The sequence below is a fragment of the Pelobates fuscus genome, chromosome 4 (assembly GCF_036172605.1).
Source record: "Pelobates fuscus isolate aPelFus1 chromosome 4, aPelFus1.pri, whole genome shotgun sequence".
Lineage (NCBI taxonomy): Eukaryota > Metazoa > Chordata > Amphibia > Anura > Pelobatidae > Pelobates > Pelobates fuscus.
Genome location: NC_086320.1, coordinates 318857804 through 318881981, shown reverse-complemented (window position 1 = coordinate 318881981; position 24178 = coordinate 318857804).

Genomic DNA, 24178 nt, shown 5'->3' with positions numbered 1-24178 from the left:
CAAAACAAAACATGCAAAAGAACAAACAAAAACAGTGGGCAAGGGGGGGCGGAGCCAGCGCCCATGCGAGACGGTCGCATCCTCAGCGAGCTCCGAGCCGCCGTCCGCCTGAACGCCGGATAAACAGACCCGCTGGGCACAAAATCCGCCAAGCCGAGCTCCACAGGGTCCGGAGACAATGGGGCGCCGCTCCAAGAAACAGCGAGCGGATCCGGGGACTGGTTGCAGAGATATAGGAAGCCTGTTCAGGCAGCCGCAACACCCCGTGCAGCCCAAGATGGCGCCGACCGCGGCCTACTCCACAGCTTCGTCGGAAGCTGAGAGCACACAAGAGGATGATTTCCCTGCCATACTACCAGCCACACTGCCTACACAATCATGGTATGTGGGACTTGGGGATGCTGCCCCCTCAACTAAGGCAGACATTAAAGCCTTATTGCAGGACCTTAAGGCCATGTTTCAAGCCGACATAGCAGTAGTGAGGGAGGACGTCGCCACACTGACAGGCCGTGTCCAGGCAGTGGAAGGGGAGCTAGGGGGCACACATTTGGCACAATCAGCCACAGATGCTGCACTTCATGCTATACAAAAGAAATGTAGCGACATGAGCCAGCGTTTGGCAAGTCTGGACAGGGCTAAAGCCCGCAATATACGGATAAGAGGCATACCCGAATCCATCTCATCAGAGGAACTGCCTCACTATCTACGGCGAATGATGGCCACAATACTACCACCTAGGCAAGTTAAGCAAGCAGCAACTGACAGATGCCACCGTTTGCCCAAGGCAGCCAAGGCACCCCCAGAAGCCCCAAGGGACGTGCTCTTACAATTCCAAAGGGACTCTGACAAGATAGCCGTCCTGGAAACCACGAAAGTATCCCCCTCACTGTCTTTCGAGGGCTCGCAGCTGTCCTTTTACAAGGACCTTTCAAGAGCTACCATGCACTGGAGGCAATCACTCCGCTCTACTACAAAGCTTCTGAGAGTGGCTGAAATCCCGTACAGATGGGGTCCGCACCACCTAGTGGCAGAGAAAAACGGCAAGAAGTTCCCACTCTCGCAACTCCAAGACGCACCTGCCTTCCTTCAAGCATTGGGAGTCTCGACGGGAACCCTACCTCCACGGGACAGAAGCGTGCGGGCAGTAGAGGACATTCCTCCATTTGTCCCAAGACGGGCATTGGCGAGGTCGGCGGATCCTCCAGCTTGACACCGTCTGAACGGACTGTTTCTTCATGTCATAAATGACAGTTTTAGAATTTATGAAAGTTTTATCTGTTTATTAAGCTCTGTAATTATTTCTCTGGCTCCGTAGTCAAACTTGCTAAGCCGTACCAACGCCAAAACTATCCCCCCTACACATTTATCCCTACTAAAGCCACACACACTAAGCTCATGCCAGCTTTTGATTCAAGCGCTTTGGCACACACGTAGCGCAACATAGATCCTCAAGATGCAACCCGATAACATATAGCGCAGACACGCAGAGGATGTACTGTCAGCTTTATATATTTACAGTTATTTTTATCCTTTTTATATTTACAAGTTGAAAGTTCTTAAGCTTATAACTCCTGCATCTCAAAGCAAAAACCTCATATCGCATATGCCTGAATGTTAGGTGGCTAAATGATTGCTGCTGCAACCTGTACTCTGCTTCAAACCTGTTTCAACTGCTAACGGTTCCGTAGTGCAATCTAAACTATGTACATATGTGATGTGAACACAATTCATAGGATCAGCGGCTAGACCATCTACTGTTATTTACCTAAACTATCTCTAAATATAAAAATTGTGCTTGATGCTGCATGTACCTGTATGTTTCAAATGTCTTTTATGCGTTGGAGGAATGCCTTTGGGGTACCTCGCAACAACCTGTTATCAGCTTATGCACTACAAAAATAAAGAATTTAAACAAAATTGCATATAATGACAAAAACTGTTACTTTCTTTTAAAAATTAATACTACTAAAACAGTGGGCAAAAGGATAAAGAAACCTTGAGAGGCAGAATGAATGGCAGACTGTTAAAGGACAATGTATGAAAGGGACTGTGGAAAAGTAGGACAGTTACAAAACTGAGAAACATAAATACATGGTGTAGACAGGTGATGGGAGAACAGACTTGGTAATAGGGAATAAAGTAAAGGGGTACGCAAAATTAATGAGAGGTTAGAAAAATCTAGCAAAGGTGGGGTGAAACACATGTATAACGGCAGTCAGGTGTGAGGACAGATTTAAAAAAAAGTTAAGAGAAGTGTGTAGAAAGAACAGCATAGCGCGCATTCAAACCGCCCATAGGAAAGCATTTTTTCAATGCTTTCCTATGGAAGTCCAGCGTCCACTGTGATTTTCACAGTGAGAATCGCAGAAGCGCCTCTTGCAGCTGTCAGTGAGACAGCCACTAGAGGCTGGACTAACCCTCAGTGAAACATAGCAGTTTCTCTGAAACTGCTATGTTTACAACAGGCAGGGTTAACCCTAGATGGATAAAACTATACCAAAAGAAACAAATTTAAACACCACAATATCAATACAGGGAGTGCAGAATTATTAGGCAAATGAGTATTTTGACCACATCATCCTCTTTATGCATGTTGTCTTACTCCAAGCTGTATAGGCTCGAAAGCCTACTACCAATTAAGCATATTAGGTGATGTGCATCTCTGTAATGAGAAGGGGTGTGGTCTAATGACATCAACACCCTATATCAGGTGTGCATAATTATTAGGCAACTTCCTTTCCTTTGGCAAAATGGGTCAAAAGAAGGACTTGACAGGCTCAGAAAAGTCAAAAATAGTGAGATATCTTGCAGAGGGATGCAGCACTCTTAAAATTGCAAAGCTTCTGAAGCGTGATCATCGAACAATCAAGCGTTTCATTCAAAATAGTCAACAGGGTCGCAAGAAGCGTGTGGAAAAACCAAGGTGCAAAATAACTGCCCATGAACTGAGAAAAGTCAAGCGTGCAGCTGCCAAGATGCCACTTGCCACCAGTTTGGCCATATTTCAGAGCTGCAACATCACTGGAGTGCCCAAAAGCACAAGGTGTGCAATACTCAGAGACATGGCCAAGGTAAGAAAGGCTGAAAGACGACCACCACTGAACAAGACACACAAGCTGAAACGTCAAAACTGGGCCAAGAAATATCTCAAGACTGATTTTTTTAAGGTTTTATGGACTGATGAAATGAGAGTGAGTCTTGATGGGCCAGATGGATGGGCCCGTGGCTGGATTGGTAAAGGGCAGAGAGCTCCAGTCCGATTCAGACGCCAGCAAGGTGGAGGTGGAGTACTGGTTTGGGCTGGTATCATCAAAGTTGAGCTTGTGGGGCCTTTTCGGGTTGAGGATGGAGTCAAGCTCAACTCCCAGTCCTACTGCCAGTTTCTGGAAGACACCTTCTTCAAGCAGTGGTACAGGAAGAAGTCTGCATCCTTCAAGAAAAACATGATTTTCATGCAGGACAATGCTCCATCACACGCATCCAAGTACTCCACAGCGTGGCTGGCAAGAAAGGGTATAAAAGAAGAACATCTAATGACATGGCCTCCTTGTTCACCTAAACTGAACCCCATTGAGAACCTGTGGTCCATCATCAAATGTGAGATTTACAAGGAGGGAAAACAGTACACCTCTCTGAACAGTGTCTGGGAGGCTGTGGTTGCTTCTGCACGCAATGTTGATGGTGAACAGATCAAAACACTGACAGAATCCATGGATGGCAGGCTTTTGAGTGTCCTTGCAAAGAAAGGTGGCTATATTGGTCACTGATTTGTTTTTGTTTTGTTTTTGAATGTCAGAAATGTATATTTGTGAATGTTGAGATGTTATATTGGTTTCACTGGTAAAAATAAATAATTGAAATGGGTATATATTTGTTTTTTGTTAAGTTGCCTAATAATTATGCACAGTAATAGTCACCTGTACACACAGATACCCCCCTAAAATAGCTAAAACTAAAAACAAACTAAAAACTACTTCCAAAAATATTCAGCTTTGATATTAATTAGTTTTTTGGGTTCATTGAGAACATGGTTGTTGTTCAATAATAAAATTAATCCTCAAAAATACAACTTGCCTAATAATTCTGCACTCCCTGTAGAAAGTTACTTTACAAATTACTTAGCTTCAATTAATGTGCAGCCTCCCGAGATCGTTACCCACAACAAACGACCTTTACAAAGTTCAGAAAACCACAAACAGAATCGGGATACGGCTCTATAATCTATAGAGAGAACATATAAAAACAAAATAGTGTAATACAGTATGCACAATAGATCTTGCACTGTTAATAAATGCACTCACAAGATAGCGTAGAAATAAGCGCTCACAAGGTGCCTCCCCTGATGATATGGGGGGCTAGTAATCCCCTTGCCAAATCGAGATAGCCAATGGTACACAGGACTCCAAGTAGATGATGGTGAGAAGAGCTACCCTCGTACCAATGGAGATCCTGATGACTGAAAACACCCACAGTATTGACCAATTGGACACAGGGACTAGCCCTATTTAAAGGGATTGTATTAAGGGGGGAGTAGGATGTGTTATTTTACAATCTGTTATATTGTATTTGATTTTATTTATTTGATTTTATTTTATACTTCACTGAAGAAGTTCCTACTGGAACGAAACGCATTGGACATATTGCTGCAGTCTTATTTTTATTCTTATGGTTTTTTTCACCTTTTAAACAAATAAAATAATTTGATTTTGACCATCATCTACTTGGAGTTCTGGGTACCATTGGCTATCTCGCATTGGCAAGGGGATTACTAGCCCCCATATCATCAGGGGAGGCACCTTGTGAGCGCTTATTTCTACGCTATCTTGTGAGTGCATTTATTTATTATTGTGGTTTTCCTTCCTTAACCCTAGATGGACCTGGCACCCAGATCTCTTCATTGAGCTGAAGTGGTCTGGGTGCCTATAGTGGTCCTTTGAATGATTGGTGAAAAAATATGATGAATAAAGAGACTGTTAGGGAGAGGTAGAAGAAAAACTAGAAGAGGAGGTGTGAAAAGACACTTGTGAGGAGGCAGAGATATAATCTTTCATCAAAATGGATATTTTCTTAGGGCTATCTAATCCTTACCCAGGCCCTGGTGTCCATAAGCAAAACATCATCATACTTTGGAAATGTTAAAATTTTTTGTAGGTATTTTAACTCTTTATTTCCACTAATAAAGCCAATCCAGATATTTCTCACCCCATTAACCAATGCAAAAACAAAGTTTAACTCAAAGATTTTTGTTCATGTTAGGTCTGTCCCCAGGCTTTTACATTGTATGTTTGATCTGATTCTAGAATCTCAGGAGCTATCTCACGAAACCTGTGCCTCTAGCATCTGGATAGCAAATAACTACTTTGCTTGCCATACTCAGGAGAGGTCATACACAGTGCAATGCTAGCATACACAGCAGTCAAGTGTTGCAAAACTCTGAAAAAACAAGTTACACTTGTTTTAGTATCAAAATAGAAGGAATTTTGTGAGTTAAGACAATAATGGCATGTGTCAGATTCGTGCCAATTATTTTCTTTCTTTCTGTCCTAAAAGCTTTTGATTCACTGTTCAGCACATTTTTCACAATGCTTTTAGTATTACTTTAAGTCACTCTCTATTACTGTGCTTATTTTGGTGTTCGCTCTATAAAAAAAGAAGTAAAAATGCAGAAAAAATATTTTGGATTGTTACACTTTCATTAAAGTGATACATGTGAGTAGTATAATATAAATGTACAATATATAATTTTTTTTAAGTAGTATCAGTTCAGACTGATATAGTCCTGTGATGTCTTTTTGATGTCATACTGAACCATGATGTCACAGAGGGGACACTATTCAGCAGGACCGTTCAGAAACATGACCTCTCTGCAATGTGTGAGTGATACATGAAGAATGCACAAATGCATCCATTGACCATTTGTTCCAGTTTTGAAGAAGTTTCCTTTTTCCAGACTTCACTTTTACAAAGAATCCTTACTTTTTCTTTTATCAAGACCAAATGGAGTGTTTTCCTGGTCTGGACCATTGGTCCGGTTACCCTCTCTGAACTTGAGCTATATGGCCTAACCATTTGACTATTTAAAGCGGCACTGTCATGCCGAACTTACCTTTCCTCAATCGATTCCTCTTCTCTCCCTCTCTCAGGATCTGTTCTTCATTTCTTCCTGTCTGCTCTAGTTTTCTTTAAAACATAAGACAAAGTAGGGACTATTTGTCTTATGGAGTCTCCTACACCTGGCCATCTCTGACCAGCGGAGGAGCAAAGTATGCTTCATTTCCAGTGGTCAGAGCAATTTTCCCACAATTCTTACCTTTCCTCCGTGTTCCCGCGAAGCCTCCTTTCACTTTTCCCGAACGTCATTTCGACAGAATGCCAGCAAAACTACCCGATTGCGTCCTAACAGAATGAGAACAGTTCCTCCATTCTTTTTTTTTTAATTATTTATTTTTGCGTGCTGCAAACCCACAATAGGTTTTCCATATGCATAATAGCAGGTATTAACAGATTTCAACAATGATTATACAATGCATGTGTCAGAGCTTAGCACAAATTTTTCTTTTAGTTATAACAAGCAGATAATCCTAGGTGGTGAGTAAGGTCTAGAGTATGTGTAGCTAACGTATGAGATTGTGGTTTTGTTACCTAGGTCATGGGTCGGTTGTGGAGGTCTGGCCCAGTGTGAGTGTTATCAGCGGGCTGGTCGTGGTTCTGGTTCCTTGCTTGGGTCAGTATGGGTTTGGTAGAGGTTGCAATGCTGGTTGTTGAGTCCTGTGAATAAGTCTTCAGTATGCTCTACCTCTCGGTAGAGGTGTAGTTGGCTTGAGCTCAGTAGAGACAACTGATGAGGGGTGGTAGCCCTAACCCAGGGGCTGTCGGGGGGGTGTGTTCCGTCTTGCGCTGTGATACGTGTTCTGTGGACGCGGTATTGTGTGTCAGCGCCTTCTCTAGCAGGCTCTTATAATAAGCATTAAACTAGTGTCGTAACTTGTGTAACATTAACAAGTATGCGTGTGCAGTAAATGGTATATAGGCATTTTATAACATGAACATTTTGTATCGCCTTTGAACAGGCAGGGGTAGGAGACGTCTCCCCCCCTACCTGTCAGGTGGCCTGTGTGTCCAGTCTCTGCCTTCTTGGAATGAATATTTCCGCAGTTGCTGGGTTCCAGGCTTGGGCGGTGTTTTGGTCGGGTTTGTTCGGTAGGCCCCGCTTCGTTAGAAGTGTGGGTGCTTCAGTCCCCGAGGAGAGTTTGTGTGTGGTCCCTTTGTGGGTGACTAGTAAGGAGCGTGGGTTACCCCAGCGGTTTGGTATCCCCGCTGAACGCAGCTGACTGGTGAGTTCACTGAGTGATTTTCTCCATTGGAGAGTGGTTTTGGTTAAGTCCTGATAGAAGGTTAGTTGGGACTCTTCGAAATCCAGTGGAGTCTTGCCTTTGATCGCATTCATGATGTGCCCCTGGTCTTGGGGTAGGACACAGCGGACGATGACATCTCCAGCAAGCATGGTGGCGGCTCTGGGAGGTGTTGGTAAGCGGTATATCCCTGCGAATGTGAGCTTCCTTGCCGTTGCGGGTGGTAGTAGTGATTGCATGAGTCTCCTAATATAGGGCGGTAGGTCCTCTTTGTTTACTGAGGCGGGTATGCCTCTGATTTTAATGTGATTGCGTCGGTTTTTATCCTCTTGTGCTGCCACTTGTACTGTCAGGAGTTGGGGGCTGGGTTGCAGCTGGAGGAAGGACTCCTTCGGCGTGGAGATTTCTCCCTGGATCATTCTAACTTCACCCTCTGTATTGACAACTTTCTCTGTGATCTGTTGCATGCTCGTTTTGAGCGCAGGTAAGTCTGCTGCCAGCAAGCGTTGTATGTCCTGCAGCATGGTTTGCAGTTGCTGCAGGTCCTGCTTGGTAGCCAGATCTGTGGTTCCCTGCTGGAGTGTGGGTTTGGGCAGCGTGGTTTGTTTAGGTTGCATGGCCCGCGTGTGGGAGGTCTGGGCCTTGTTCGGCCGCCATTTTGGCGAGTGCCTGTCCTTGGAATAGGGTGCCTATGTCAGGCTGGGCTGTGGCAGTACCTTGTTGGGATCTTTGTGATCTGCGTCCCATCTCCGTGCTTTCGTACTCTGAGTCCTGTTGCAGCTCTCCCCCGGCGTTCCAGGCGTCCTCTCCGCACAGCAGGTACTCCAGGCCACGGCTGCTCGGCGTGTAGTAGGCCCGAACTTTGCTTTTTTGGCTTGGCCTGCCTTGGGGTATACCGGAAGGGCATCGGGTGATGTGGGATGGTCTCCACTGTTCAGTGCTGTGGGTTTTGTGCTTGGATGGCATTTAGTTTTTGCGATATCGAGCGGATTGTGTTTGTATTTTCAGGAGCTGCCAGATATGGCATCTGGCCTGTTTCACCTGCTAGGCTCCGCCAGTTCCTCCATTCTTGTTAACAGAAAACAACAATTCCTAGGAGAGGGAGAGAATAGGAATCAATTAAAGAAAGGTAAGTTCGGCATGACAGTGCCAGTTTAACTACTGTCTATCCAGTCCTAGCAGCCACTGGATACTCAAAAACTCAAACTACAGGGAAATGTGAATGATACAGTGAGCGTGTATACGAAATAGTACAGTACCCTGGTTCCAATACTGCTGGGGACACAAAGTCCCCAAACTCTCTGGACTTAATAGAACTGCAATCCACCCACCTTTCAACTCAGTAAAGGAACACACTACAGCAGGGGTTCCCAATTCATTTTTCCCATGGAACCCTTTGACATAGTGTAACAACTTTGTGGAACCCACCTCTGTGTGTATCTGTGTTTGTATGTGCCAGTGTGTGTGTGTATATATATATATGTGTGTCAGTGTGTGTGTGTGTGCGTATGTATCTGACACACAGATACAGATACACACACTGACACACAGGCACTCACACCTTGACACACAGATACACGCACTCAGATGCACACAGTGACACATACACACATCTTGACTCACAAATACACACATATTCTGACATGCACACACTGGCACATACACACACTGACATACACACACACACACACACACTCAAACTCACATACTCTTTGACAGACACACATACACTCTCCCTGACAAACACACATACTCTTTGACAGACACACATACAAACACATATACACTCCCACTGACAAACACACATACATTCTCACTGACAAACCCATACACACTCACACACTCACTGACTGCTGGGCTGAGCAGCTGGCGTGCAGTCCCTGGGGTCCAGTGGGGCTGCTGGACTGAGCGGCTGGCGTACGAGTGTACAGTGCGGTCGGCGAGGGAGCAGTGATCTTACTGCTCAGCTCCCTCGCGCGTGTCTTAGTTATGCAGGAGACGGAGTGACATAATATTCCAGCATCACTGCTGTGCGCGCGAGGTAGCAACATTTTGGCGGTACACCAATTGGGAAATGCTGCACTACAGAATGCATTAAGAGGGGGCATCTCGCCTTATTACACAAAGAAAATTAAGTTTGACCTTACCTTCTGATATGTTTCCATTCATTGTGTCTACTCTCTTGTTGGTTTTCCTTTCTTTATGTCCCAAACATTGTACATGATGTAAGGAAGACATACATATATCTTTACCTTCTTTCTGTTTCTAACTGTATGGTCTGCAAACTACATTAGCATTGTAATGAATTTATAAACCCATTTTCGAAAATAACTATTTAATTACAAATGCAACATTACCAAACAGTTTTTTTCTGATATGCTGCACAGGACAAACCGATCCATCATGCAGTACACAGTCATTGCTACCAGTTCCTATAAGGCACTCTTTCTGAGATAAAAAAAAAAATATATATATATATATATATATATATATATATATATATATATATTAGTGGCAAAATACAGATTTATAACCCTAAACACACATTTACCACTTCCCGCACATTCCCAACATTGATAGGAGAGGGGGAAAGGGGTGCAAAAATACACTACGCCTAACAGCTGCATTGTTGGAAGCAGCAGGCCAAAAAAACAGGAGGCCATTTCTCAATCTTCTTCTTTAAAGCTGTTAAACAAACCCTTCAGCACCATAACAACTTTACTGGAATTAAGTTGTTATGGTGCAAGGAGGTCCATATCGCTGGCTTAACTTTAGAGATTAAACCATTCACAAATTATTTAACCCCAAAGTCTTGCATCCAGCCGCATTTAGCTCTAACCCCTTTACTTCTGCTTCTCTGAGACTCTTCAAAGAGGAAGCCTCTGACATGAAAGCATCTTGAAAAAAATATATATACATTCCTCATGCTGTTTTGTGAGTGGGGAGCTACTGATTATCCCATCAGTGATGCCCTGGTCCGAGGCTGTCCGAGGCTTCCTCTTTACATATAGTGGTCTTTAATGATGGAATACCATCCTGCCACAGTCTTGTGTGATGACTTCTGCAAAACAGTCCACTTAAAACCTAGTGGAATGACTGATACTTCCTCTCTACTGAGTCACTAAGTTCCCATTCCTGGACTCCAAACTAAGTATGTGCATATGGACAGTGCCAAAACAAGTACATAGTTCTCCTTCTCCACAATGCAATGTTGTCAATTTTTGTATCAGCACCACCCTGCAGTACTTTAGAGGACAATGTCCCCTGAGGTCCGAGCAGCATGGCCGACTAAACCCTGAGCTCCTCGCCACCGCGCTCCTAACAACCACTTACCGCACGCACACCGACCCTGATTGGGCGCACAAAGCGAGCGGAACACCCGCAGGCTGCACCCCAGGCATCCTCCTCGGGCCCGATGGATGGGTTTCTTCAAACCCCGCTGGGGTCTAGCTGCGACGCGCATGGCTCCAAAATGGCGCCGGTCTCCCCTGCCTCCTCCAGCTCAGACCAGGAGCAGCCCACGCTGGCAGACATAGGAGCAGAGATCAGGCGCCTGGCAAGTAATATGGTCACTAAAGCTGACCTGCAATCTCTCACCTCCACCCTCACAGCTTCCCTCACCTCAGCAGTGACTGCACTGAGGACTGACATGGAGGCGCAGGACAGCCGGATACAGGCTCTGGAAGCACAGGCCCAGACCACGCGATGCCAAACTTCAGCTGCTGATACGGCCCTCACCAGACAGGGCAACATGCTACTGGCCCTGCGCCGTCAGGTGGAGGACCTGGACAACAGGAGCCGCCGCTCCAACATCCGGGTAAGAGGGGTACCTGAGCAGGAGGGCACAGAGAATGCGGAGGTCCTGCTGACCGGGCTATTCCGGCAAATTCTAGGGGGAGATGCGCTAGCGGAGATACGCTTTGAACGAGCGCACAGGGCCCTGAGACCCCGACTCCGAGAGGGGGACCCCCGAGATCTCATTTGCTGCCTTCACTCCTTCCCACTAAAGGAACGCATAATGCGCACCACCAGAACGCGGCCCACATGGCAATACCAGGGCACTGAGGTCTCTCTATACCATGACCTCTCCCCTGCCACGTTAGAAGTGCGACCCATAACAGCTGCCCTCAGGGAACGCAATATACCATATAAATGGGTCTTCCCCTTCAGCATACAGGTGCGCCACCGCAATGAGTGGGTAGCCGCACGCTGGCCAGATGAAGTCCCACGTTCCCTGCAGCGTTTGGATTTACCACCTATAGCTGTGCCGGACTGGATCCTGGAACCATTAGACAGGGAACCCCGACCCCAGAGGCCGCCCCGGCAAACACGGAGGGATTCCAGGGAGAACCGCCCGGGCGTCATATTCCCCCACCCGACTAATCCAGAAGAATAGCTGGCTACAACCGGGAACAAGCCCACCAGTGACCTGATGGCCCAGTAGGTCTACGCAAGACGGAATTACAGTGAAAGGCTGCCCATAAGCTACACCTTAGCCATGGCTGGCTGGCCGACCGGTTCGGGTGGGCACCTGGCCCACTACTTGAAAATGTTTTTATTCTTTTTCTTTTATTATTTCTCTCTTTTGTCTCTTTGGGTGGGGGACGGGAATAGGTTTGCAGGTATTGCTGCCATGGACCGGGCGGGGGTCTCCCTCGTCTCACTGCAGAGGTCGGGATACAGGCCTAACACCGCCACATGTCTCTCCTACGGTGACTTGGTCCCCACTTGACCCCATTTTTTTTCCTTTTTCGTCCTCCTAGAACTGGCCGGGCTGTTTTGGGAGGGGAACCTGGGACGGGCATTACTAGCTTGGAGGGGTTCTGCCACCCGAGGAGGTTGGCTGAAACCTGCACGGGACATGGGACGTCTGCCTTCTGCGCTACCGCCCCCTACACCTGTACCCTCCGAGCTGTTGGATACACCTGGACTGCCCGCACATGGATGGTTGATGGAATGCTGGACAATCCGCTACCGGTTTATGCGGGAATGGGGAGAACGGAGGGTGGAGGGGGATTGGGAAGCTTAGTGTGCGGGGTGATGAGGGAGGGGGAGGACATACATGTATCACTATCCTATAATATAATCTTTACGATTTATTAACAAAAAAACACGGGAACGGGGGACGGGAATGCAAAGGAAAATAGCAACAAGGGGAACAATTAACAGATAACAGGGGTTATCTACACTAGACCTTATGACGAGCATTGGGCGCGTCCAACTTGACCGGCCAACACCCCTGTTTATGGACCTTAGTCCCCCAGCCCGAGGTTATGTTGTGCTCCCGCCCCACACTCCAACGATACTTGACGACCTAAACTGACTCATACTGCCCTCACAGAAGACTGTGATATAGGTAAGGTTAGCCCCCGCCAGGACCACACCGTACTAACTAAAAAGACAACGTATGACCCCCCTTCATAGAGGTCTACTTAGGCCGATGATACAACTTGCTGTATACACTAATCCACGTAAGTGACATATGACTAATGACGAGGTGGCGGAGCACCCGTAGGCTGCCCACGACCCTAATCTAACTCTTCACACAGGAGAGGAACCACCCAGGGTGGTGATGCTTGCCGGACACACCCACTAACCCCGAACGTACTCGTGTGAACAAACCCTTCCCACGGGGAATCGGTAGTTGGACGCTGCTGGACTTGTTCTAGCAGGCCCAACTGTCGCTTGCCGCCGTGGTCACACGAAAACACCCTCCTAGGAGGGTTCCTTTGCACCTACAAATAGGTGTAATTGCCGTCTCTCATCTGAGGCGAGCACTCTAACTCTCATTTACTAACTTCAATTCTAACTGAGGTAACTTTGCTTGGAAAGGGAAAGGGGAGTTAAGGGGTGACTGTCGCCCCCTTCATTCTCTCAAGCTCTCTCTTAAAACCCCCACCCCCCTCCCTCCCCGTCTTCCCCCCCCCCTTTTTTTAATTTTATTTTTCTTATTTATTTATTTATTTCTTCCTTCATCCCCCCCTCTCGCTCCTTGCTCTCTCTCCGCTCTCCCCCTGCCCATGTGGGTCACGATGCCGCGGGGAGTGGCCATGGCCCCTCGCCCCCTCACGACCTACGAGCCCGACCCATACCGAATCTTATCTTTGAACTGCCACGGTCTCAACATCTCAGAACGTAGGACGCAACTCCTACGGGACCTCTACGTCAGGCATATATCTATAGGCTTCTTACAAGAGACGCACTTCAAGGAGGGTGCAGCCCCAATGCTGAAAAGTAAGCACTATCCCAACGCCGCCTGTAGTAATCACCCCACGGCCCGCAGGGCGGGGGTAGCCATCCTCATGGAGGCGAAGCTACAATTCCGCGAAGCGGACCGTCTATCGGATGCAAATGGCAGGTACCTCTTCCTTAAGGGAGATATTCAAGATAGACGATACACTTTCGCTACAATCTACGTCCCGAACAATAACCAAGCCCAATACATACGTAAAACCCTCCTCAAGCTCTCCTCCTTCACGGAAGGAACCTTGATCCTAGGCGGCGACTTCAATGTACCACTACACCCTCTTACCGACTCGTCTACGGGACACAGCTGCATAACTCAAGGTGCTCTCCGAAATATACTGAAATCTTTACGGAACCTTCGACTGGTGGATTGCTGGCGCGCAATGCATCCCGATGACAGGGAATACACCCACTACTCTACGATCCACAAACGCTACTCGAGAATAGACTATATATCCATGCAACAAGAACAGTTGACGACAATTCAAACGGCGGAGATAGGAGCTGCACACTGGTCCGACCATGGACCAGTCACTCTGAAGATAGATTCCCCAAGGACGCGTCCAACCTCATGGGCATGGAGGCTCCAAGATTCGCTACTGCTAGACCTAACAGTCAGGGAACAGGTGTCCGAGGAACTCAATACATATTTTACGCTCAACACAACGGGAGACCAACTCGCGACCACATTCTGGGAGGCTCATAAAAGCGTTATTCGGGGCACACTGATGCACCTAGCTTCCAAAAAGAGAAAGGAATCACAACGACAAATAACCGACCTTATGGACCGCATATCTACACTCGAGGCACAGCATAAAAGATCACACCTCGAGTCGACATACGCGGAACTAATGGAAGCCCGGAGACCGCTTCAAACACACATGACGACCCGTCACTATCGTTCATTGCAACGCTCGAAGGACTTATTTTTTTTTTTATAATTCTTTCTTTTATTGTGCTGAAGGTACCAAAGATAACAATCAACTTTGCTTCGCCACGACAGCTTAAAGGACCACTCTAGTGCCAGGAAAACATACTCGTTTTCCTGGCACTAGAGTGCCCTGAGGGTGCCCCCACCCTCAGGGACCCCCTCCCGCCCGGCTCTGGAAAGGGGAAAGTGTTTAAAACTTACCTTTTTCCAGCGTTGGGTGGGGAGCTCTCCTCCTCCGATCCTCCTCTTCTCCTCCCCGTCGGCTGAATCCGCACGCGCGGCAAGAGCTGCGCGCGCATTCAGCCGGTCACATAGGAAAGCATTCATAATGCTTTCCTATGGACGCTTGCGTGCTCTCACTGTGATTTTCACAGTGAGAATCACGCAAGCGCCTCTAGCGGCTGTCAATGAGACAGCCACTAGAGGAAATAGGGGAAGGCTTAACCCATTCACAAACATAGCAGTTTCTCTGAAACTATGTTTATGAAAAAATGGGTTAACCCTAGAAGGACCTGGCACCCAGACCACTTCATTAAGCTGAAGTGGTCTGGGTGCCTAGAGTGGTCCTTTAAGCGAACATTTCAATAACAAACATTTTTCATGGCAGATCAAAACAGCACATTTTTTTGTTATAAAGTGAACATGTGAAAAAAGTTATGACGTATGGCGCTACGGCTAAGAAGGTCTTAGACAGATTAATAAGATTGGTATGTAACGGTTGGAGACAGAAGTAAACTCCTAGGGATGCCCCAGGCCGGTGACCATTAGAGCTTGGGACAGTAATGCTATGCTATACAGGCTTCAGCAGAGGGGGTAACTTTGAAAGAACAGGCAGCATGTCTAAAGATACATTTACTGAGCAACTTTATGGTAGCCTTAAGGGAACAGTTGAGTAAGCCACCCTCTCCTCTGCCTGAAACCGCACAGCAGCGTTATCCTGTATATTGGCTAAAGCATGCATGTTGACAATGAGCTGTAAACAGGGGTGGACTGAGAGCCTTTGGGGCCCCCGGGCAAAATTAGATCCCAGGCCCTTTGAATGTACAAATATATGTGCATTAAATAAATGTTAAAGGATCACTATAGTGTCAGGAAAACTGCTTTGTTTTCCTAACACTATAGTGCCCTAAGGGTGCTCCCACCCTCAGGGTCCCCCTCCCGTTGCACTGAAGGTGTTAAAACCCCTTCAGCAGCTTACCTTTATCCAGCACCGGGCCCCCTCAGCGCTGGTGACCTCTCCTCCCCCGCCGACGTCAGCTCAAAAGTGGAGCGAAATGCGCATGCGCGGCAAGCGCGCTTTCAAACAGTCCATAGGAAAGCATTTCTCAATGCTTTCCTATAGATGTTCTGCACGTCAGGATGACACCCACTAGAGGTTTGATTAACCCTGCTAAGTAAACATAGCAGTTTCTCTGAAACTGCTATGTTTACATCTGAAGGGTTAAAACCTGAGGGACCTGGCACCCAGACCACTTCATTGAGCTGAAGTGGTCTGGGTGACTATAGTGTCCCTTTAAATACAACTCTCATATAATACAGCATTCCTTTGGATGTGTATATTGTGAAGACCTGTGTATTAATGCATGTTTGTATTTGAGTCCGTGTGAATGCACTTGTGCATGTCTGGATGACTACATGTGCTTTTTTGTATATAGTGTCAGTGTGAATGCATATGTGACAGGTGACAGAGTGTGTGAGGGAGAGGGTGACAGGTGGCAGAGTGAGGGGGTACCTGGAGGCAGAGTCAGGGAGGGACGGGGTGACTAGTGACAGAGTGAGGGAGGGGGTGACTGTACCCCTTACTCTGTCACTAGTCACCACCTCCCTCCCTCACTCTGTCACCAGTCATCCCCTCACTCACTCTGTCACTAGAGTGAGGGAGGGGGTGACTACTGACAGAGTGAGGGAGGGGGTGACTAGTGACAGAGTGAGGGAGGGGGTGACTAGTGACAGAGTAAGGGAGGGAAGGGGTGACTAGTGACAGTGACAGAGTGAGTGAGGGGGTGACTAGTGACAGAGTAATGGAGGGAAGGGTTGACTAGTGACAGAGGGAGGGGGTGACACAATGACAGAGGGAGGGATGGGGTGACAGAGGGAGGGGTGACTAATGACACAGTGACAGAGGGAGGGTGGGGGTGACACAGTGACACAGGGAGGGAGGGATTAGTGACAGTGACGTAGGGAGGGGTTGACTAGTGGCAGTGAGGGAGGGGGTGACTAGTGACAGAGTGAGTGAGGGGGTGACTAGTGACAGAGTAAGGGAGGGAAGGTGTGACTAGTGACAGAGTGAGGTAGGGAGAGGGTGACTGTCCCTAGTCACCCCCTCCCTCACTGTCACTAGTCACCCCTTCCTCACTCTGTCACTAGTCACCCCCTCCCTCCCTCTGTCACTAGTCACCCCATGCCTCCCTCTGTCACTAGTCACCCCATGCCTCCATCTGTCACTAGTCACCCCATGCCTCCATCTGTCACTAGTCACCCCATGCCTCCCTCTGTCACTAGTCACCCCATGCCTCCCTCACTCTGTCACTAGTCACCCCATGCCTCCCTCACACTGTCACTAGTGACCCCATGCCTCCCTCACACTGTCACTAGTCATCCCCTCCCTCTATCACTAGTCACACCCTCCCCCTCCCTCACGGTCACTAGAGTGAGGGGGTGACTAGTGACAGAGTAAGGGAGGGAGAGGGTGACACAGTGACAGAGGGAGGGGTGGGGTGACTAGTGACAGAGGGAGGGATGGGGTGACTAGTGACAGAGGGAGGGGGTGACTAAGGACAGAGGGAGGGGGTGACGAAGGGGTGACTAATGACAGAGGGAGGGGGTGACACAATGACAGAGGGAGGGGGTGACAGAGGGAGGGGTGACTAGTGACACAGTGACAGAGGGAGGGTGGGGGTGACACAGTGACACAGGGAGGGAGTGATTAGTGACACAGTGACGGAGGGAGGGAGTGAGCGATTAGTGACACAGTGACGGAGGGAGGGAGTGAGCGATTAGTGACACAGTGACGGAGGGATGGAGTGAGCGATTAGTGACACAGTGACTGAGGGAGTGGTGACTTGTGGCAGTGAGGGAGGGGGTGACACGGTGACAGAGAGAGGGGGTGACTGGTGACAGAGGGAGGGGGTGACTGGTGACAGAGGGAGGGGGTGACTAGTGACAGAGGGAGGGGGTGACTAGTGACAGAGGGAGGGGGTGACTAGTGACAGGGGGGGTGACTAGTGACAGAGGGAGGGGTGACCAGTGACGGGGGGGGGGTGACCAGTGACAGAGGGGGGTGACAGTGACAGAGGGGGGGTGACCAGTGACAGAGGGAGGGGTGACCAGTGACAGGGGGGTGACAGTGACAGGGGGGTGACAGTGACAGGGGGGTGACAGTGACAGAGGGGGGGTGACAGTGACAGAGGGGGGGTGACTAGTGACAGAGGGGGGGTGACTAGTGACAGAGGGGGGGTGACTAGTGACAGAGGGGGGTGACAGTGACAGGGGGGGTGACAGTGACAGGGGGGGTGACAGTGACAGAGGGGGTGACAGTGACAGGGGGGGGTGACTAGTGACAGAGGGAGGGGTGACTAGTGACAGAGGGGGGGTGACCGTGACAGGGGGGTGACAGTGACAGAGGGGGGGGTGACAGTGACAGAGGGGGGGTGACAGTGACAGAGGGGGGGTGACTAGTGACAGAGGGGGGGTGACCTGTGACAGAGGGGGGTGACCTGTGACAGAGGGGGGGGTGACAGTGACAGAGGGGGGGTGACTAGTGACAGAGGGGGGGTGACTAGTGACAGAGGGGGGGTGACTAGTGACAGAGGGAGGGGTGACTAGTGACAGAGGGGGGTGACAGTGACAGGGGGGGTGACAGTGACAGAGGGGGTGACAGTGACAGAGGGGGTGACAGTGACGGGGGGTGACTAGTGACAGAGGGAGCGGTGACCAGTGACAGAGGGAGGGGTGACTGTGACAGGGGGGTGACAGTGACAGGGGGGTGACAGTGACAGGGGGGTGACAGTGACAGGGGGGTGACAGTGACAGAGGGGTGACAGTGACAGAGGGGGGGTGACAGTGACAGAGGGGGGGTGACTAGTGACAGAGGGGGGGTGACTTGTGACAGAGGGGGGTGACCTGTGACAGAGGGGGGGTGACCTGTGAAAGAGGGGGGTGACAGTGACAGAGGGGGGGTGACCTGTGCCAGAGGGGGGGTGACCTGTGACAGAGGGGGGGTGACAGTGACAGGGGGGGTGACAGTGACAGAGGGGGGGGTGACTAGTGACAGAGGGGGGGTGACTAGTGACAGAGGGAGGGGTGACTAGTGACAGAGGGGGGGTGACAGTGACAGGGGGTGACAGTGACAGGGGGTGACAGTGACAGAGGGGGGGTGACAGTGACAGAGGGGGGTGACAGTGACAGAGGGGGGGTGACTAGTGACAGAGGGGGGGTGACCTGTGACAGAGGGGGGTGACCTGTGACAGAGGGGGGGTGACAGTGACAGGGGGGGTGACAGTGACAGAGGGGGGGGGTGACTAGTGACAGAGGGGGGGTGACTAGTGACAGAGGGAGGGGTGACTAGTGACAGAGGGGGGGGGTGACCAGTGACAGAGGGAGGGGTGACAGTGACAGGGGGGTGACAGTGACAGGGGGTGACAGTGACAGAGGGGGGGTGACAGTGACAGTGACAGAGGGGGGGGTGACTAGTGACAGGGATGGGTGACAGTGACGGGGGGTAACAGTGACAGGGATGGGTGACAGTGACAGGGATGGGTGACAGTGACGGGGGGGTGACAGTGACAGAGGGGGGGTGACTAGTGACAGAGGGGGGGTGACTAGTGACAGGGAGTGGTGACCAGTGACAGAGGGGGGTGACAGTGACAGGGGGGGGTGACAGTGACAGAGGCGGGTGATTAGTGCCTACCTGTCTCTCTCCTCCCTCTGGTCTCCCTGGCTGCTGCTCCTTCCCCTGCTGGCTGTGATCTCTGTGTGAGAGGAGAGTACAGGAAGTGATGTCACTTCCTGGCTCCGCCTCTCCTCATCACACAGAGCCGCGTGGGACAGGAAGGAGGAGACCTGGCAGAGAGCAGGTGAAGCTGCCAGGTCTCGGGTGAGGGTGAGAGGGGGGTGATTTAAAGAGCGGTAGGTTGCTGGGGCCCTGCGCTGCATCAGGGGCCCCAGCAACCTAATAAAGGAAAATATATTTTTTATTTTTTTACCGTTCCAGCTGGAGCATGGCTGTGCTGCCGGGCCCCTGGCTGCCTCGGGCCCTCGGTCCATGACCGATATGCCCGAGTGGTCAGTCCGCCCCTGGCTGTGAATATGAGTTTTTGTTAAAATTCCGATATACATGAAATATTTTAGGCACAGAGAACTGAGCATTGTATACTATATAGGTGAGAATAGGCTATGTCTACTCAATGTCGGCTATTGTTCGAGCTAAATGTCCACCTTGCCGCAGTTCCCTGCACAATAACAGCTAGGAAAAAGAGAAACAAACAGGAAATAAAAAAGAAAAACCAAGGAACCAGGAGCACGGAAGCATGGTATATAAAATAAAGTTAGTATAAATCAGAGCCAGTGATGGCTATTTAGAACTTGTTCAGTAAGTCACCAGTCATCCGATTCCCATGTTTTGGAAGAGCCAGGAGCGTGTTGGTGGGTAGTGTAGCGGGTTGTCTGCTCTGGGGGTCCTGAGTCTACCTCTTTGCGTGCATGGACGCCTCCAGTCCCAAAGTCCAGTGTGCATTTTCACTTTGTCCACCGGCAAATAGTGGAGATGATCATCTGGGCTGTGGCTTTTGAGCCTTCTCAGCACTTGTGAGCAGTGCTGCCCGGTGAGACTCTCTCGGTAGGGCTGTGTGCAGGTGAATCTTCGTGCCCCTCCGAGGTATCGCACGACAAAGCGTCGGCTGTGCGGTAAGGCGGGTTTGCGGCGATGTGGTGCCGCTTTACGTCTGGGTGTTCGAAGTGACAGCTGGTAAGTCGGGTGGTGGGGTGGGCGCTTCTCCTTGCTTGGCCCCTTCCTTATGTCGTTTCGGGGAACTGTCGTTTCTGCTTCAAGTGGCAGTGTGGCGGGTGGGTCGAAGGACTTCTTTTATCAACATGCTAACAAAGGCGGGAGGCTACTGGCCAGGATGCTTAAAGGTCCACAAGGACTAGCCCAAGTCAACAGACTATGACTAGCTGATGGCACAACTACACAATTCCCGGATAAGATCGCCTCGGAATTTCGGCTGTTCTACTCCTCACTGTATAATATCCCGCAACTGACACAGCCAAATGAGATAGCGGATGGGAACAAAAAAATGCGGAACTATCTCGAAACCTATGTGGGGACGAGATTGCAACGAGGGGAATTGGAGGACTTGGAGGTACCGATTACAGAGGCGGAGGTGGCAGGAGCGATCAAAGCAGCTAAAACAGGTCGAGCGCCAGGCGCAGACGGCTTCACCCTAGAATATTATAAGAAACACATCTTAATCCCAAAACTTACTAATGCATTCAACGCTCTCATCGAAGACGCTCAGTTCCACCAGGAATCACTGGCGGCTACCATCACGGTTCTCCCGAAGCCAGGGAAAGACCCCGAACTCTGCAGCAGCTATAGACCGATCTCCCTACAAATGTAGATGTAAAACTATTGACTAAGATACTGTCCACCAGTATCGGAGGCCTACTGCCGAAACTGGTCCACACAGACCAGACGGGATTCATACCCGGACGTGAGGCCAGAGATAGCACTCTCAGGGTCCAATCCATCCAACACCTGACAAGACGGTCGAAAGACAACCTCCTATTGCTCTCCACGGATGCTGAGAAAGCGTTCGACCGGGTAAACTGGTCGTTCCTTACGGCTACGCTGCGGTAGATTGGCTTTGGGGAGAACATAATGAAGTGGATAGGAGCGCTATATCACTGCCCAAGTGCCAAAGTAAGAGTGAACGGTGCACTCACCGAACCCTTTTAGATCCAGAACGGAACACGGCAGGGATGTCCGCTCTCTCCTATGCTCTTTGCCCTCACCCTTGAACCGTTCCTGGAAGTACTGAGCAGATCAGATGAGATCCTAGGATTCCCCAACAAGGACGTTACCCACAAAGTAGCGGCGTATGCGGACGATCTCTTATTTATTATCAACAAACCCGAGACCACCCTGCCTCACTTGATGTCGGCATTTGAGACCTATGGGGAGATATCGGGATTTAAACTGAATATACCTAAATGTGAGGTACTTAACATTTTGACCTCACCGGCGCAGGTCGACGTACTGAAGCGCCAATTCCCGTTCAGATGGTGCCCGAACCGCATGCAATACGAACTTCCTACCCTTGCTACAAAAAATACAACGGGATTTACAGGCGTGGTCGTACCCATATATTTCGTAGTTCGGCCGTATAGCTATCCTGAAAATGAACATACTGCCCCGGATCCTATACCTCTACCAAACGATACCTCTGGCCCTACCAACGGCGTACTTTCAATCGCTCCGGACCGCTATGATATGATTTGTGTGGAGTGGGGGACAGGCGAGACTCAGACAGGAGATCCTATGCCTGCCATGAGCGTGGGGTGGAACAGCACTTCCGGATCTCCGCAAATACCATCATGCTACAGTGCTACAACGGGTCTTGGAATGGCATACTCATCCAGCACACAAACAATGGATTGAACTAGATAAGAACCACATGGGGTCGTCACTTCTCACTATAGTATGGAACTCAAAGAGACCTCCGACGTCGCCCCAAGACTGCACCTCCACTGTGGCACAAACGCTAAAAACGTGGGACAGCATCAGAAGAATTCCACAGCTGTCTCCAACACCGAGCCGTAAATACAGCTGTCATATAACCCTCAAATAGGAGGTGGGCTACCACCGACATCTTGGAGTATCCTAGGTGGGGGAGAATCCCTCTCCATCCATAAGATGCTGAATAACACAGGCATAATAACACTACGGGAACTGATAGACAACGACCAACCGTCCGCAATGCAAATCTTCCGCTACACACAAATTACACACTTCTACCAAACCCTACCGCACAGAGAAGCCCTACATAGAGACCTGACGTGGTTTGAGACACTCTGTGAGCAAAGGACCAACCTAGCCAAGTCCACATCCCTCATTTACCAGCACCTCCTTATAGGTCACCTGGAGAACGCGGACACCTTTCGCCGAACGCATCCTGGGTACATAATTCACCGCGACTCAATGGGAAAAGATCCTGGTCCTACACCACAAATGCTCCTCTAGCTCCAACTATCAGGAAACCAATTATAAGCTTCTATCGTTCTGGTACAGAACGCCCGACAGCCTGCACAGGATCTTCCCGGCTGTACCCGACACATGCTGGAGATGCGGGGAAGGGCGCGGAACGATCCTACATATCTGGTGGGAATGCCCACGCATCACGCCATTTTGGGACGAGGTCAAACGACGAACGGAGGAAATACTGGGGTTGGACGGCAGGTTCGATAGAGAGGCAGCTCTCCTACACTCTGTACACAGAAGATCTATACTCCGACACCTGTTGAACGCCGCCAAGGCTCTGAACCCACTGCACTGGAAGCAAGATGTAACCCCGACGATTGGACTATGGATGGAACGGGTGGAGGAGATATACAGGGCGGAATCGATCCACGCTTCATTGATAGGTATGGAGGAGAAGCATGTTGAGAGGTGGCGGCCGTGGCTAGCTTACGTGGTGGGGCGCGGTGTGGGGGACGGGCGGGGGCGTGGCCCATGAGGGGTGCCCCTCTACACCCCCCCACATCCAACCACGCCCCAGGGCGGGTGACGCCTCACTGCACGGAACACCTCGGATCCAAATCTACCACGGGCATGGCGAGGGTGCTCCTCGAGATTCTCCCCCCTTTTTTTTCTCTCTTTCTCTTCCCCATCTCCTTCTGTTTTTGTGTTCTCCTCTCTACACCACTTGCTCTCTTTCCCTGATCCCACGCAAGAGTCTGACCTCATTGCCCGTGCACACTAGTCTCAACAACAGTCAAACGGGAGGGTATGGGAGGCTTGGGCCATATGCTCCGCTAATTCGTTAATGCCCACTACTATAGACTAAACCAACAGATTTTACCGCCTGCACGACAAAACAGGACCCGCGCGAGGCAATGAGACCCAATGGAAACCCACTATTTATCAGTAATATATGGGACGACGAGTCCTCTCTACGACTTAAACCTTCAGGTTAGCTATACCACAGACGTTATAATGGCCCCTATCCGCCTAGAAGATACTCCAAGGCTATATGCAACCATTATGATGACAGGCGAAACTTGACCGTGTACTACACAGTCACTACCTGGCTCACACAGAGTTGACACACTCACCCCTTAATATACGACCATAAGATGCAGATGTTTGCATATTTACTACATGTAACATAACGAAGTTAACGACACTGCTACTGTACTACCTTCTAATTGTTAATATTGTTTAAGTTTTCATTTCTTTATAATCATATGGCTGCTCCAGATGTTGCGAGACCTGCGTGTCTCCCATTTTACTATCCTGTCGCACTGTTATACATTTTCGGTGACACAAATAAAAGCCGTTTGAACCCTAGAGGACAATGTCCCTAAATGGGCATCCATGGTCAGTTTCTTGATGCCACATTTCTCTGCACAGTTTCTTTTTTGGCAGCAGGGA